This window comes from Caretta caretta, chromosome 2 (genome assembly GCF_965140235.1).
Source record: "Caretta caretta isolate rCarCar2 chromosome 2, rCarCar1.hap1, whole genome shotgun sequence".
NCBI lineage: Eukaryota > Metazoa > Chordata > Testudines > Cheloniidae > Caretta > Caretta caretta.
This window is the reverse complement of record NC_134207.1, coordinates 9,932,580-9,947,555: the sequence shown is the minus strand read 5'-3', so window position 1 is coordinate 9,947,555 and position 14,976 is coordinate 9,932,580. Positions and strand designations below refer to the sequence as shown.

The 14,976-nt window shown below is 44.7% G+C and overlaps 1 protein-coding gene across 2 annotated transcripts in view; it reads right to left on the bottom strand.

Annotated features, from left to right (window-relative positions):
• Positions 1-8,849, bottom strand: part of PTK2 (protein tyrosine kinase 2) — a 381,820-nt gene extending 372,971 nt beyond the window's left edge. Inside the window, exon 1 of one of the 2 annotated variants that reach the window (XM_048841744.2) lies at positions 8,676-8,849. The gene's annotated coding sequence lies outside the window, so the exon portion shown is untranslated. The remainder of the gene's footprint in view (positions 1-8,675) is intronic. The other variant, XM_048841743.2, reaches the window with a different exon arrangement.
• Positions 8,850-14,976: the final 6,127 nt, after the last annotated feature.

The following is a 14,976-nucleotide window of genomic DNA, read 5'->3' as shown; positions in this document are numbered from 1 at the left end:
AATGCATCGAAAGCACCTTGAGTGAGCAATTCTGACCCAACATGCCTTGGGGGATAAATAGTTTAACAGCAGTTTTTGTACCCTTCATTAGAGGATCTCAAAGTGCTTTAGACACTAGTGAATTAAGCCTGAGCTAGGTGTTATGGCCATCATTTTACAGATAGAAGAATTGATGCAGAGTGATTAAACTGACTTGCCCAAGATAATTCAAGTCTTCAGAAGAGGCAGAAATAGAACTCCAGTCTCCTGAATTCCTGTCCTTGGTTTAAGTCCATCATTCCTACCTTTATCTATAAGTGATTGGTAGTAAACCTATAGACCTTAGATGCAGGAAGTGTTATTAGATATTGGACACTAGTACCACTACTAGACTATCAGTAAATAAATGTAACAGCACTAGGGGTAAGGACTCATACCAAGGAATCTTTACTCTTTACAAAAAAATCCAGAGCGAAGTAAATGAACTACCAAGGTACATACTACACTTATTGTTGCTTTCATCACTTCTTGTTCACCCTCTAATTTGTATGCAGCCTCAACTACCGAAAGTGCTCTAAAATCCAAACAGTTAATCAGATTGCTCTGAAATTACGTGTGCCTCATGGAGGCATGGGATAGTGTTAGTGATCCAAATTTGAGATACTTTGACTGAGGGGTTCCCAAGTTGCAGGGCCCACCCTAAAAAACACTGGTTTTCTTCTGCCACCTTGTAATGTTAAACAGAGGTATAATGTATCTTCTCCCCCTTTTTGTTCTTTAATAGTGTTAGATGGAATCCTGTAGGTGAGAGCGAATGGGTTGTAAAAAGGAGGTGAAGAGCTTGTATATTTCAGCAACTGTTGTATTGTTAGAGTTAAGGTATATGTGTTAAGAAGGCATATTGGGCATTACTGAAGAACAGCAAACTTAAGGTAAGTTATTTTAAAGTAACTCATTACAGGTGTTCCTTGATCTTCCTCTGGAGCATCTGTAGGAAACAGGATATCATAGCACAAGGTTCTCAAACTGAGGGTCGGGAACCCTCAGGGAGTCAAGAGGTTATTACATAGGATTTCACAAGCTGTCAGCCTCAACCCCAAACCCCGCTTTGCCTCCAGCATTTATAATGGAATTAAATATATAAAAAAGTGGCTTTAATTTATAAGAGGGGTTGCACTGAGGCTTGCTGTGTAAAAGGGGTCACTAGTACAAAAGTTTGAGAACCACTGTCATAACAGGTGAACCAGAGGTCTTACCTGGTATGGCAAATCCTGTGCTCCTATTTTCAGCTGCTTGCACATCATTTATTGCCCTTCACTGCATCAGAGAAAAGGGCTGGGAAAGGAGGAATGTGGAAGAGCTGAGCATCCATGTCTCTGGGTTAAAACACTGCTGTACTCTTCCCCTTCACCCCCATATGCTCTGTTTCAGAAAACCAAGAAATATCCACTACTTAGTTAAAAAAATTAAAACACAACCAGCCCCAAAGATCTTGTCATTTAGTTTATTTGGAGGCTTGGCTAATTTAATTTTTTCCTTCCTTGTCGTAGTCCACATAGCTTAATACCCATTATCAGGCAAGGGGGAGGCAGCAGCAGCTCCTACTAAACACAGAAGAGGCTCCTGCCATTTCAAACTGTTCCAGGAGGGAGAGAAAGCATTTGGTAGCCTGATCTCCTCTGCTCCCCACAAAAAATAAATGGAAGGTGGGGTTGCATACAGGAATTGGCTTGGGGTAGGTGTGTGAGATAAACAAAAAGAAATTAGATATGGAGCGGGAAGTGCATATTACAGACAGTGAAGCCCACTCAGTTCTTTCCTGCTGCCCCAGCCAGTATCAGCTGGCCTGGCAGTCACCCTTTATCTTCCCCCTGTAAGCCTCTGATTTGTTGCCACAAAGGATCACTTCTTCATCCACAGAGTGCAGGGACAAAACCATTTTCCTGATAGAGGACCATGGTAGTGAGAGGGGGTCAGAAAAAAGGTTGATAATCTCTTCTACCAGCAATTCAAAAAAAACTTTGGAAAAAAGCTTTAAGGCAACCTACTATGATCTCTGCAGGAGCAGCAGGACATGGCTCAATGTTTGAGCAGGCAGCTTCATTGTTTATTCACTGACCCCAACCCAAGTGCCAAGTTGCTTCATCAACTTAATATTTAGGATGGTGGAAGTGGGAAAGCACATGTGCTTTCCTCCTGCTATACCCAGGGCACCAAATGCCTATAGGCGCTGGTGCAGTTTGAAGGAAAAAAGTTAGCCTGGGGACAGGTCCCAAAATTAGAAGAATTACAGTTTAATTGTGTGTCTGTGTGTGTGGAACGGGGAGGGGTGGGGAAAGAGTTAAAACTTTAAATGGACTTACATCTGTATAAAAGCGGAGCCGTGCTGCAAAAGGAAATTAGCTAGAGTACTACTCATTCCCCCCTTTTAGCCAAAGGATGAGGAAATAGTTTGATGCCAAAGGAAACTGAATAGTTTCTGTTCAGGTTCCCTCTGCAAGCTCTTTTAATGCCAAAACTGGTAAAAAGGAGAGAGGCATAGAAGGAAGATACAGAAGCAAAAGGAAAAAAGGGCAAATAAATAAAAACGGAATAAAACAGAATGAAGATAGGTATAGAAAAGACAGAAAAAATAATGAGAGACAGAGTGTGCTGGAAGTTCTGGGTCTGGTAGAGCCTCCTCATTTCCACCCTTGGACTGCTGTTAGATTTGAGAAAATTCAGATATACACAATATTTAATGTTAACCTATAAGCAAAAAGAAAAAGTGATAATCACTTACTATACAGAGCCTTCAGCTCTAAGTTCTTTAATGCTCTATCTACACATGGGCTCAAATTCCTCTCTTCCATCTCTATACTTGATTCCCACCCCACACACACATCTGGAATCTTTTCTCTGCACCTGACTGAAACTGCTCTTAGCAACCACTTATGATCAAATTTTAAGAGCCTATGTTCCATCCTCATCGTTCTCAATCTCTCAGCTGCCTTAGACTCCTCTGATCAATCCCTCCAACCAGAAGGCTTGTGAAAGCCAAGGGAGAACAATTCTTTCACTTGGCTCTCCTACTACTTCTCTGGTCACGCCTGAAGAATCTCTTTTGGTGGATCCTTCTTATTCTCTCTTTTGAAGGACCATGCGCCTCTCTCTCTCTCAAGACAACATCTCCTCCATCCACATGACTCCAACTATGAGCTCTCTGACCTGTCTCCCTCCAGCCAATCCCCAATCCCAGCCAGTCTCTTTGACATCACCTCCAGAATCTTATTGTTAAGGACCTACTTGAATCATGGGGTGATTGTCAAATAATTGCAGCTGAGTTCCAGATAAGACATGGAAAATTGCAGAAAAGTAATAATGGACCTTTATTAATTGCAGTAATTTGGAAAAGCCAGAGAAGACTTATTTGTTTAAGAAAAATTTGCTGGAACAAAACAAACACTCAAGTATTATGTTATGCCTGCTAATTTTTTTCTGAAAACCAGACATTTTGCTGCAACTGTATTACAGTCATTAAAACCTGGAGCTGCCAGCGGGACTCCCGGCCACCAGTGGCCCAGGGCTGTCAGCCAGGGCTCATGCTGTCAGCACCATGCACGGCAGGGCTCCCACTGGCAACCCCCAGGCTGACAAAACTGTGGTGGAAGCCTAATGCTGCAGAATCCGCAATATCGTGAATTAAGTAGCGTCTTACTCATTGTCAATTTAAATTGAATTTATACAGCTTCTAGTGCAAGGCATGGGGGGGAATCCAGATCTTGGCCTTTTGGCCCTACCATAACACAAACAACAGGGAGCCAACTTCAGGAATACTTTAGAATTCAAATTGCCTCAGATCTGCACCACAGAAGATCAAAGAGAAATTTTACTGAATAGAGAGCCTGGTATTTTTGAGTATCTGCATCACTGTCCCAGTTGTGATAGGTGCTGTACAAACAAAGACAGACTGTTCCTATCCCAACAAGTTCACAATCTAGGAAGAAGAGAAACATACAAAGAATAGGAAAGGGAGAAAATCAAATAATATACAAATTTATATACACTGCGGTTTTTTTGAAGATATTTTTAGTTTCTTAAATAAGTACTTATGAACTTTCATCCCATTTGCTAGCTATTAAACATTGCCTGATTTCTTGGAGTACATGTGGCAGAAATGGTACTGGAATAAGTCATTTACACAACAGCTGTAACTTTAGTTGAATTTGACTGGAAAAACAACAAAAGCCTTCCGCCCTCAAAAAATAAAATGAAGTAAAATAAAACACCAACCTACACAACTCATCAGGTAGGTTTTTCCACCCTATCAACTCCATTTCCCTTCCTCAGCCCTCTAATGTCTGTATTTCTAACTAATAAATGGTAATCTGTGTTCTCTGAAAATTTCTGGAGTTTATCAAATCCACCATGCTATGCTAGCTTTCAACCATAGGTGCACCCAAAAACACTAACCAGAAGCCACCAGCATTTTTACAACATTTAACGTTGCAGAACCCAGTTAAAATGTTTGAATCCACTCCTGTTTTCCAGTTCTATTCTTAAAAAAAGGATAATGTTCAGAATAAAACAGCTACTCGGTAGAAATCAATAATCAGGAAGTGTTGTATTTCAGTTCCTAAGTATCAGAATAGCAGCCGTGTTAGTCTGTAGCCGCAAAAAGAAAAGGAGTACTTGTGGAACCTTAGAGACTAACAAATTTATTTCAGCATAAGCTTTTGTGAGCTACAAGAAGTACTTAACAGTCATATCTGGCATTAAAAACTATTGGGTTGTTCTCATTTTAAAGTGTTTAGCAACCATTCCATAGAAGAACTGCCTGTCAGAATGATCACATTAAAACAAAATTATCACATGTGTATGTTTTTGGTTTGCTGAGGTTTAAAAAACCTTAAAATTACTAAAACATTTTCACGAAATTAAGAGTCAGTATGAAACTGGCTTGACAGTATCCCCCTACAGCATTTGAATTGCAAACATCAACCTCATGCTAGTGCAAAATAACTAAAAAGTGATATGGACTAGAAACTGCCTACAGACAAAAGTGAAACTGTTTGATTTTCATCGTCCTTGCTATGTGAAATGCAAAAAGTAAACAACCAGCTTAAATTATGAGAAAAATTCAAATGTTTAAGTTTTCACTTTTAATATTGAAGAGTGTTATTTGTAATAAAGATAAAGATTTTTTTAAGTGTGATTTCTAACCTGATGTTTGATATTTTTAAAGATTCTGCAATATCTTTTTCTTCTTTTCACATTCTGGGTATCTCTTGGAATATGATGATACGGAACTTCTATAAGAAATACTCAATGTCTTTTTAAGGGTCAAAGTTTTCCTAAGTTTGAGACAAGAGATATTCTGACTGGAGAGTTACACATTTACAAGATTTGAATATTCAGTTTTGAGAGCAAAATATTAACCTATTTACAGCAAATAATACACTGTGAAATATTATCTGATAATTTTAATGTTTAAAGACTAACTGCCAAGAGCTCTTAATGAAAATAAACAATGTACTTTTATAAATATTTGGAGGACATAGAATGTTTGCAGTTATTGGAAAAAGGTGTTTCCATGACTCTAAAGGAATGTGAAAGGAGTTAGAACATCCTATATCTCCAAACTGTATACTACACTATACCAAATATAGTGCTGCAATGCAAAGCAGCAACTGGAAAACTAGGAAAAGGTATTGAGTTTTTTATGTTGTTTTCGCAACGATATAAAATATGTTTTATTCGTTTTGCCGAGATGCACAATTGCTAGAGATAGTCACAAAGAACAAAAAAAGCTTCAAATCAAATAGAAGCTGTCCAACCCCAGTCCATTACTAGTTCCAGAAGCGTAATTTCTGCATAGTATCCAAAAACACTGTTGCCTCAACAAATCTCTTAGCGTGGTAGAAATTGCAATATCAAGAAAGTCAACTGTTCGGGTATTAGTCATCAGATGTTGGAAATATAATGGTTTACCACAGAAAGAGGTTTTAATACTATTTGACAAATACGTTGAAACAGACTTATTACAACTACCTTAAACACTTATAGTATATATTAAAAATGTTATATTACTGCTTATAAGAATCTTTTATTCTGAAATAGTGTATATTTCAGATACAGTTAGTTTACAGACTGATACAATCAACCACACATGTTCAGTACTTTTAAAGATACCTAGGGCTTAATAAAGCTCACAGCTTTTAAAAAGAAGTACTATGCTGTTTTATTCGCAATTCTTTGTGTGCATTTTATCTTTTCCAAAAAGTCTGAAGAAAGAATAACAATCCAAAGCCATGTTCTACCAAGATTAGATTTAAAATACACGTAAGATAAATCCTTAAATGAAAGCAAACTTATTTTAAAAACCACACCAGTTTTCCTAGCTCTTCACATTTTCACTCTTTAGATGACCGATACCATTTACAACCATGTAAATTAGAGAAAATAGTTTCTGTATTGTTGTATATTTGCCAGACACCTCACAATACAGAAAGTGATACTGGCCCCAATTCTGCAACTTCAGTGGGACTATTCACAAAGCATAAAGGAGTACTTGTGGCACCTTAGAGACTAACAAATTTATCTGAGCATAAGCTTTCGTCCGATGAAGTGAGCTGTAGCTCACAAAAGCTTATGCTCAAATAAATTGGTTAGTTTCTAAGGTGCCACAAGTACTCCTTTTCTTTTTGCGGATACAGACTAACATGGCTGCTACTCCAATACGTAGGAACTGAAATACAACACTTCCTGATTATAGATTTCTACCGAGTAGCTGTTTTATTCTGAACGTTATCTTTTTTTTAAGAATAGAACTGGAAAACAAGAGTGGAGGATCAGTCATAATCCTGGCTGCAAAAAGTTTAAAAGCTGTACCCATAGTCCTGCACCTGGATCCATGAGGGGACAAGACTTCAACCCCACAGATCCAATGCAGAATCTGGGCTTAATTTCAGACATGAAGCAAAGGGTAGAGAGATAACAAAGACGTAAGAAGGGATACGGAGAAGGATGGATGGGGCAAGCAACATCAATATGATTAAAGTTATTCATTAAACCATGTTAGGTTTAATACTTAATAAACTGCTTCTACAAAATGATTCACACAAGTGCACCTTGATCTCAATGAGGCTCCATGCAGTCACAGCACAGAGCCCCAAGGTGGTTCAGATTTGCTGGATCAAGAACTTTATTGTTTAGTATCCTGTACACCGAGAACACTGTACAAGCAACACAAGGGTGAAAGAATGCAAATTAAGCAACACCATAGTGCAAGTTTACTTTTAAATTAAGTGAATATTGTAATTAAACATATTAGTCCCATTGATGAAAAATATGAAGCCCCAAACACTCTGCCTTCTGTTGAACTTTTTATTTCAACTCATTTACTATAGCACTGCCATTATCCTGTTCACACTGCCAAAAACGCAGCTACAAGCTGACTCTGCAAGCCTTTGACATTGGTGTTAAGGCCCACAGGACATATTCTGCTTTCAGAACATTTAAATAAGAAACACTGGAACTAGTTAAAGCATAAAGCTACACAGTTATGGAGCCACATAGTCTTTCAGTTAGGAGAGAACAGAAGAAGCTAAAAAAGGACTAAAGCAAAGAAAATTATGTAGTCCAATATTGCAAAGTTAGGAAAACAGAAAGGAGGCAAGCATCGGCTATGTACAAAGTATTGTACTATAAAATGAGTCCCCTGGGATTGGAAGAAAAAATGGGTATTGTTACAATTGTGTAATTGTGCATTTCTGACTATATCCTGACTTCAGGTCTGTATCAGATTTAAAAGCAAAAATCCTGGGAAGCTTAAGAGAACCCTTCATGGCAACTACTCCAATTGCTCTGGTACTAGGTGGCTAAATAAAAAAGGGCATCCTCATCGATGCACAATTCCCCTTCTTCACCCTTTGCTTAATAATCGACTAGTGTGAGCGCGAAAGCAACGAGCCTCTCTTCTCCTTCCTCTCCGATCAAACGCCCGGCTCCGCAGCGAGCACCACACAAAAAAGAAATCTCAACCACTTCCCCGGGCCCCCAAGCTGGCTGAGAAAACCGCAGATTTAAACCCATCGGCCCTGCGGAAGGGGCCGCCCCGCTCTAGCCGCGGCCCCCCCATTTCCCTTTGTTTACTCTGCGGGCTAGTCACCCCCATGTGAACGCGCCAGCACCGAGCCCCGTCCCACCACATCCGGTGGGGTGACGAATCCCACCCCGCCGCCGCGCACAAACGGCCGCGGCTCGCAGGAGGGGGCGGGCGCGGTCTGCCCCTCTCCCCACGAAGGAGGGGGGGGCGGCTAGGCAGGGATCTGAAAGGCAACCTCGCCTCCTCGTGCCCACCCGCAACTGGGGAGGGGGGGCACCACCCGCTCGACGACGCCCCTCCCCTCAGAAAAGGCCATTAACTGCCCCCTCAGGCCGCCCCCACCCAGCCCGCGTGCCCAGAGCTAGAGGCCCCCCCGCAGACACGCGGGGAAGGGGAGCCAGCCGCCGTAGGGCTTCTCCCCCTCCAGAGGGGCGGGGGTGCCTCACCTCCCCGGGGGCGGGGAAAGGAGGCGGACACGGCGGCGCCTGTCGCCAGGGGAGACACCCCCTTCCCCATTACATAAGTTGGGGCCATTCTGCCTCACTTTCCCTGCCTGCCCCCCCCCGCCGCCGGCGCCGCGCCCGGGCCAGCCCCGGCCGCTGGCACTCACCGGCCTGAGCTGAGCGGGTCTCCGCCCGGCGGAGCGCGAGCTCTCGTAGGGAGCTGGGGAGGGAGAGACGCCGCGAAGTTGAATCGCCTCCGTCCGCCGCTTCTGCCGAGGGCCCCGACCGGCTCCCGTCCCTCCCCGCTGCGTGTGTCTGTCCCGGCCACTCCAGGCCGCTCCCCCTCCCTCCCGGCGCGCTGCACCATGGGATACGCCGCTGCCCCCTCTCCGTGCCAGCCTGCCTCGCTCCCCGCACGGCTGCCTGCGAGGGGAAGGGACCGGTGTGTGCCCGCCCGGCCTCGGGGGCGGAGTGTCCCCTCTGACCCACACGGGGACAGCCCCCCCCATGCGGGGACCAGCCTCGGGGGCCACCCCCCTCAGATCCGCAGGGGGCCCAGCCCCCCCCCAGCCTCAGGGGGCCACCCCCCCTCAGATCCGCAAGGGGCCCAGCCCCCCCCAGCCTCAGGGGCCACCCCCCCCTCAGATCCGCAGGGGGCCCAGCCCCCCCCCAGCCTCAGGGGGCCACCCCTCCTCAGATCCGCAGGGGGCCTAGCCCCCTCCCAGCCTCGGGGCCACCCCCCTCAGATCCGCAGGGGGCCCAGCCTCCCCCCAGCCTCAGGGGGCCACCCCCCCTCAGATCCGCAGGGGGCCCAGCCCCCCCCCAGCCTCAGGGGCCACCCCCCCTCAGATCCGCAGGGGCCCTAGCTGCCCCCCAGCCTCGGGGCCACCCCCCTCAGATCCGCAGGGGGCCCAGCCCCCCCCCAGCCTCAGTTGGCCACCCCCGTCAGATCCGCAGGGGGCCCAGCCCCCCAGCCTCAGGGGGGCCACACTCCTCAGATCCGCAGGGGGCCCAGCCCCCCCAGCCTCAGGGGGCCCAGCCCTCCCAGCTTCAGCGGGCCACACTCCTCAGATCCTCCTGATGGCCAGTCCTTCCAGCCTCAGGTGAACTGCCTTCTCAGATACCCCATGGGTCTGGGGATCAAACCAGGCAACCCCATTCTTAACCAAAAAGGGGTCTGGCCCAGGCTCAGAGAGCAAACCACTGCCAGCACCAACCCTCAGGTAGACCATTCCCATTCCTAGCTCATTTGCTGAAGGGGAGTAGGCAGCCAACCTCCTCTCCCTCCCTCTCAAACTTCATTTGGAGCAACCAGTCTTCCCTCCCTCACTGAGAGGGAATCAGGGCTGGTAGAAGATGGAATTTATTAGGAGAAAAGGGAAATTTAACCCATTGTTCCCCAGACTCTGTCCTCCCCAAGTAAATCTCAACTGCAGGGAGTGTATTCCATCTCCACACATTCACAGCCTTTTCTCTCTTTCTGTTGGTCTGAGGGTTTCTGTAGTGGTCACTTAAATGTAATACACACCACACATTTAACTCACTTTGCAGCTTTCCTGAGATTTCTTTCACCCCTGCACATCTCCAAGGTGGCACTCTTTACCTCTCTCTGCACTTTCAAGACTAGGATACCCACCTTAAAAAAATCTATCTAACTTGGTTATTATATGGACCCCAGTAGTACCAGTACCATAGTACCTGAGTGCCTCACACTGTTTAATGTACTTATTCTCACAACATCCGTGTGAAGTATAGAAGTACTATCATCCCCACTTTAGGTGTGGGGAACTGAAAGTCTGTGACAGAGCAGAGAATTTAACTCCCATTTCATGGATACCAGTCCAATGTCCTTTCTTTTGGATCGTTGTTCCCGTCCACACCAGCTAATGGACAGCTGTACAATACGGTAAGGAATGGCCTTATGTATAAACAGCTGCACCTCACAAAATTTTATTTGTGGTACAAACTCCTCATACCTTTTGGTCAAGTACCATTGTGAGAGGATTGGTATAAAATCCTAGACAAATAGAGATGTTTTGCATGATTATTGAGAAACTATAAGACACAATATAATCCATGTAGGCTTAACTGGATGTGGAATAATTAGGCACCAAGTGTTATAATTTATTTGTGTCATTGTAGTACCTAGAAGCCCAAGTCATGGAGCAGGATCCTATTTTGCTAGGCAGAGTACAAACACAGAACAAAAACATGCTCTTTACCCCAAAAAGCCTGCAACCTAAGTATAAAACAAGAGATAGCAGATAGATACAGACAGATGGGGAGTACAAAGAAACAATGAGACAATATTGGTCAGCATAATAGGCAGTGGTTTCAGCATACCAGCAGCCTAACTATGGTTATGGTTTTTGTAGGCATCATGGCAAAGGGTTTTAAGGAGGGATTTGAAAGAGAAAAATTAAGGGGCTTTGTGAAAATTTACAGGGAACTCCTACCAAGCATGAGGGGCAGCACAGGAGAAAGCACAAAGGTGCTTGTTTGAAAATTTTTAATAAGTGGGTGATGGAGACTGGCATCATGTGCCAATCAGAGGTAAGAGTCAACAGCTCAATAGTGATTAGAGGTGGTAGGCGGGGTGAGGATAAACTTCAAAAGGCTTTGAAAATAAAAACAGCTAGCTTATGCTTGATGCAATAGAAAAGGGGGAGCCAGAAGATGGCTGCAAAGGGATGACACAATCAAAGTGATAGGTTAGGAGAATGTTCTCTGCAGCAGCATCTGGAATGGATTTGAGTGGGGCAAGATTATATTTGTCAAGGCCAAAGAAAAGGATGTTGTAGCAACCAAGGTGCTGAATAATGAGAAACTCAATGAGATACACATTGTAAGGAGAAAGAAAAGGAGTACTTGTGGCACCTTAGAGACTAACCAATTTATTTGAGCATAAGCTTTCGTGAGCTACAGCTCACTTCATCGGATGCATACTGTGGAAACTGCAGAAGACATTATATACACAGAGACCATGAAACAATACCTCCTCCCACCCCACTCTCCTGCTGGTAATAGCTTATCTAAAGTGATCACTCTCCTTACAATGTGTCTGATAATCAAGGTGGGCCATTTCCAGCACAAATCCAGGTTTTCTCACCCCTCCCCCCACTTTTTTCCAAAAACCACACACACAAACTCACTCTCCTGCTGGTAATAGCTTATCCAAAACGACCACTCTCCTTACAATGTGTATGAAAATCAAGGTGGGCCATTTCCAGCACAAATCCAGGTTTTCTCACCCCACCCCACCCCCAAAACACACACACACAATCTCACTCTTCTGCTGGTAATAGCTTATCTAAAGTGATCACTCTCCTTACAATGTGTCTGATAATCAAGGTGGGCCATTTCCAGCACAAATCCAGGTTTTCTCACCCCCCACCCCATACACACACAAACTCACTCTCCTGCTGGTAATCGTTCATCCAAAGTGACCACTCTCCCTACAATGTGCATGATAATCAAAGTGGGCCATTTCCAGCATAAATCCAAGTTTAACCAGAACGTCTTGGGGGGGAGGGGGTAGGAAAAAACAAGGGGAAATAGGCTACCTTGCATAATGACTTAGCCACTCCCAGTCTCTATTTAAGCCTAAATTAATAGTATCCAATTTGCAAATGAATTCCAATTCAGCAGTTTCTCGCTGGAGTCTGGATTTGAAGTTTTTTTGTTTTAAGATAGCGACCTTCATGTCTGTAATTGCATGACCAGAGAGATTGAAGTGTTCTCTGACTGGTTTATGAATGTTATAATTCTTGACATCTGATTCGTGTCCATTGATTCTTTTACGTAGAGACTGTCCAGTTTGACCAATGTACATGGCAGAGGGGCATTGCTGACACATGATGGCATATATCACATTGGTGGATGTGCAGGTGAACGAGCCTCTGATAGTGTGGCTGATGTTATTAGGCCCTGTGATGGTGTCCCCTGAATAGATATGTGGGCACAGTTGGCAACGGGCTTTGTTGCAAGGATAGGTTCCTGGGTTAGTGGTTCTGTTGTGTGGTATGTGGTTGCTGGTGAGTATTTCCTTCAGGTTGGGGGGATGTCTGTAGGCAAGGACTGGCCTGTCTCCCAAGATTTGTGAGAGTGTTGGGTCATCCTTCAGGATAGGTTGTAGATCCTTAATAATGCATTGGAGGGGTTTTAGTTGGGGGCTGAAGGTGACGGCTAGTGGCGTTCTGTTATTTTCTTTGTTAGGCCTGTCCTGTAGTAGGTAACTTCTGGGAACTCTTCTGGCTCTATCAATCTGTTTCTTCACTTCCGCAGGTGGGTATTGTAGTTGTAAGAATGCTTGATAGAGATCTTGTAGGTGTTTGTCTCTGTCTGAGGGGTTGGAGCAAATGCGGTTGTATCGCAGAGCTTGGCTGTAGACGATGGATCATGTGGTGTGGTCAGGGTGAAAGCTGTAGGCATGTAGGTAGGAATAGCGGTCAGTAGGTTTCCGGTATAGGGTGGTGTTTATGTGACCATTGTTTATTAGCACCTTAGTGTCCAGGAAGTGGATGTCTTGTGTGGACTGGACCAGGCTGAGGTTGACGGTGGGATGGAGATTGTTGAAATCATGGTGGAATTCCTCAAGGGCTTCTTTTCCATGGGTCCAGAAGATGAAGATGTCATCAATATAGCGCAAGTATAGTAGGGGCGTTAGGGGACAAGAGCTGAGGAAGCGTTCTAAATCAGCCATAAAAATGTTGGCATACTGTGGGGCCATGGAGGTACCCATAGCAGTGCCGCTGATCTGAAGGTATACATTTTCCCCAAATGTAAAATAGTTATGGGTAAGGACAACGTCAAAAAGTTCAGCCACCAGGTTAGCCGTGACATTATCGGGGATAGTGTTCTTGACGGCTTGTAGTCCATCTTTGTGTGGAATGTTGGTGTAGAGGGCTTCTACATCCATAGTGGCCAGGATGGTGTTATCAGGAAGATCACCGATGGATTGTAGTTTCCTCAGGAAGTCAGTGGTGTCTCAAAGGTAGCTGGGAGTGCTGATAGCGTAGGGCCTGAGGAGGGAGTCTACATAGCCAGACAATCCTGCTGTCAGGGTGCCAATGCCTGAGATGATGGGGTGCCCAGGATTTCCAGGTTTATGGATCTTAGGTAGCAGATAGAATATCCCAGGTCGGGGTTCCAGGGGTGTGTCTGTGCGGATTTGATCTTGTGCTTTTTCAGGAAGTTTCTTGAGCAAATGCTGTAGTTGCTTTTGGTAACTCTCAGTGGGATCATAGGGGTAATGGCTTGTAGAAAGTGGTGTTGGAGAGCTGCCGAGCAGCCTCTTGTTCATATTCCGACCTATTCATTATGACAACAGCACCTCCTTTGTCAGCCTTTTTGATTATGATGTCAGAGTTGTTTCTGAGGCTGTGGATGGCATTGTGTTCTGCACGGCTGAGGTTATGGGGCAAGTGATGCTGCTTTTCCACAATTTCAGCCCGTGCACGTCGGCGGAAGCACTCTATGTAGAAGTCCAGTCTGCTGTTTTGACCTTCAGGAGGAGTCCACCTAGAATCCTTCTTTTTGTAGTGTTGGTAGGGAGGCCTCTGTGGATTAGTATGTTGTTCAGAGGTATTTTGGAAATATTCCTTGAGTTGGAGACGTCGAAAATAGGATTCTAGGTCACCACAGAACTGTATCATGTTCGTGGGGGTGGAGGGGCAGAAGGAGAGGCCCCGAGATAGGACAGCTTCTTCTGCTGGGCTGAGAGTATAGTTGGATAGGTTAACAATATTGCTGGGTGGGTTGAGGGAACCATTGCTGTGGCCCCTTGTAGCATGTAGTAGTTTAGAAAGTTTAGTGTCCTTTTTCTTTTGTAGAGAAGCAAAGTGTGCATTGTAAATGGCTTGTCTAGTTTTAGTAAATTCCAGCCACGAGGAAGTTTGTGTGGAAGGTTGGTTTTTTATGAGAGTATCCAGTTCTGAGAGCTCATTCTTAATCTTTCCCTGTTTGCTGTAGAGGATGTTGATCAGGTGATTCCGCAGTTTCTTTGAGAGCGTGTGGCACAAGCTGTCAGCATAGTCTGTGTGTGTCAAGGTTCCTCCCCCACTCTGAACTCTAGGGTACAGATGTGGGGACCTGCATGAAAAACCTCCTAAGCTTATCTTTACCAGCTTAGGTCAAAACTTCCCCAAGGTACAAAATATTACACCCGTTATCCTTGGAATGGCCGCTACCACCACCAAACAATTACTGGTTACTGGGGAAGAGCTGTTTGGACGCGTCTGTCCCCCCAAAATACTTCCCAAAACCTTGCACCCCACTTCCTGGACAAGGTTTGGTAAAAAGCCTCACCAATTTGCCTAGGTGACTATAGACCCAGACCCTTGGATCTTAAGAACAATGAACAATCCTCCCAACACTTGCACCCCCCCTTTCCTGGGAAATGTTGGATAAAAAGCCTCACCAATTTGCATAGGTGACCACAGACCCAAACCCTTGGATCTGAGAACAATG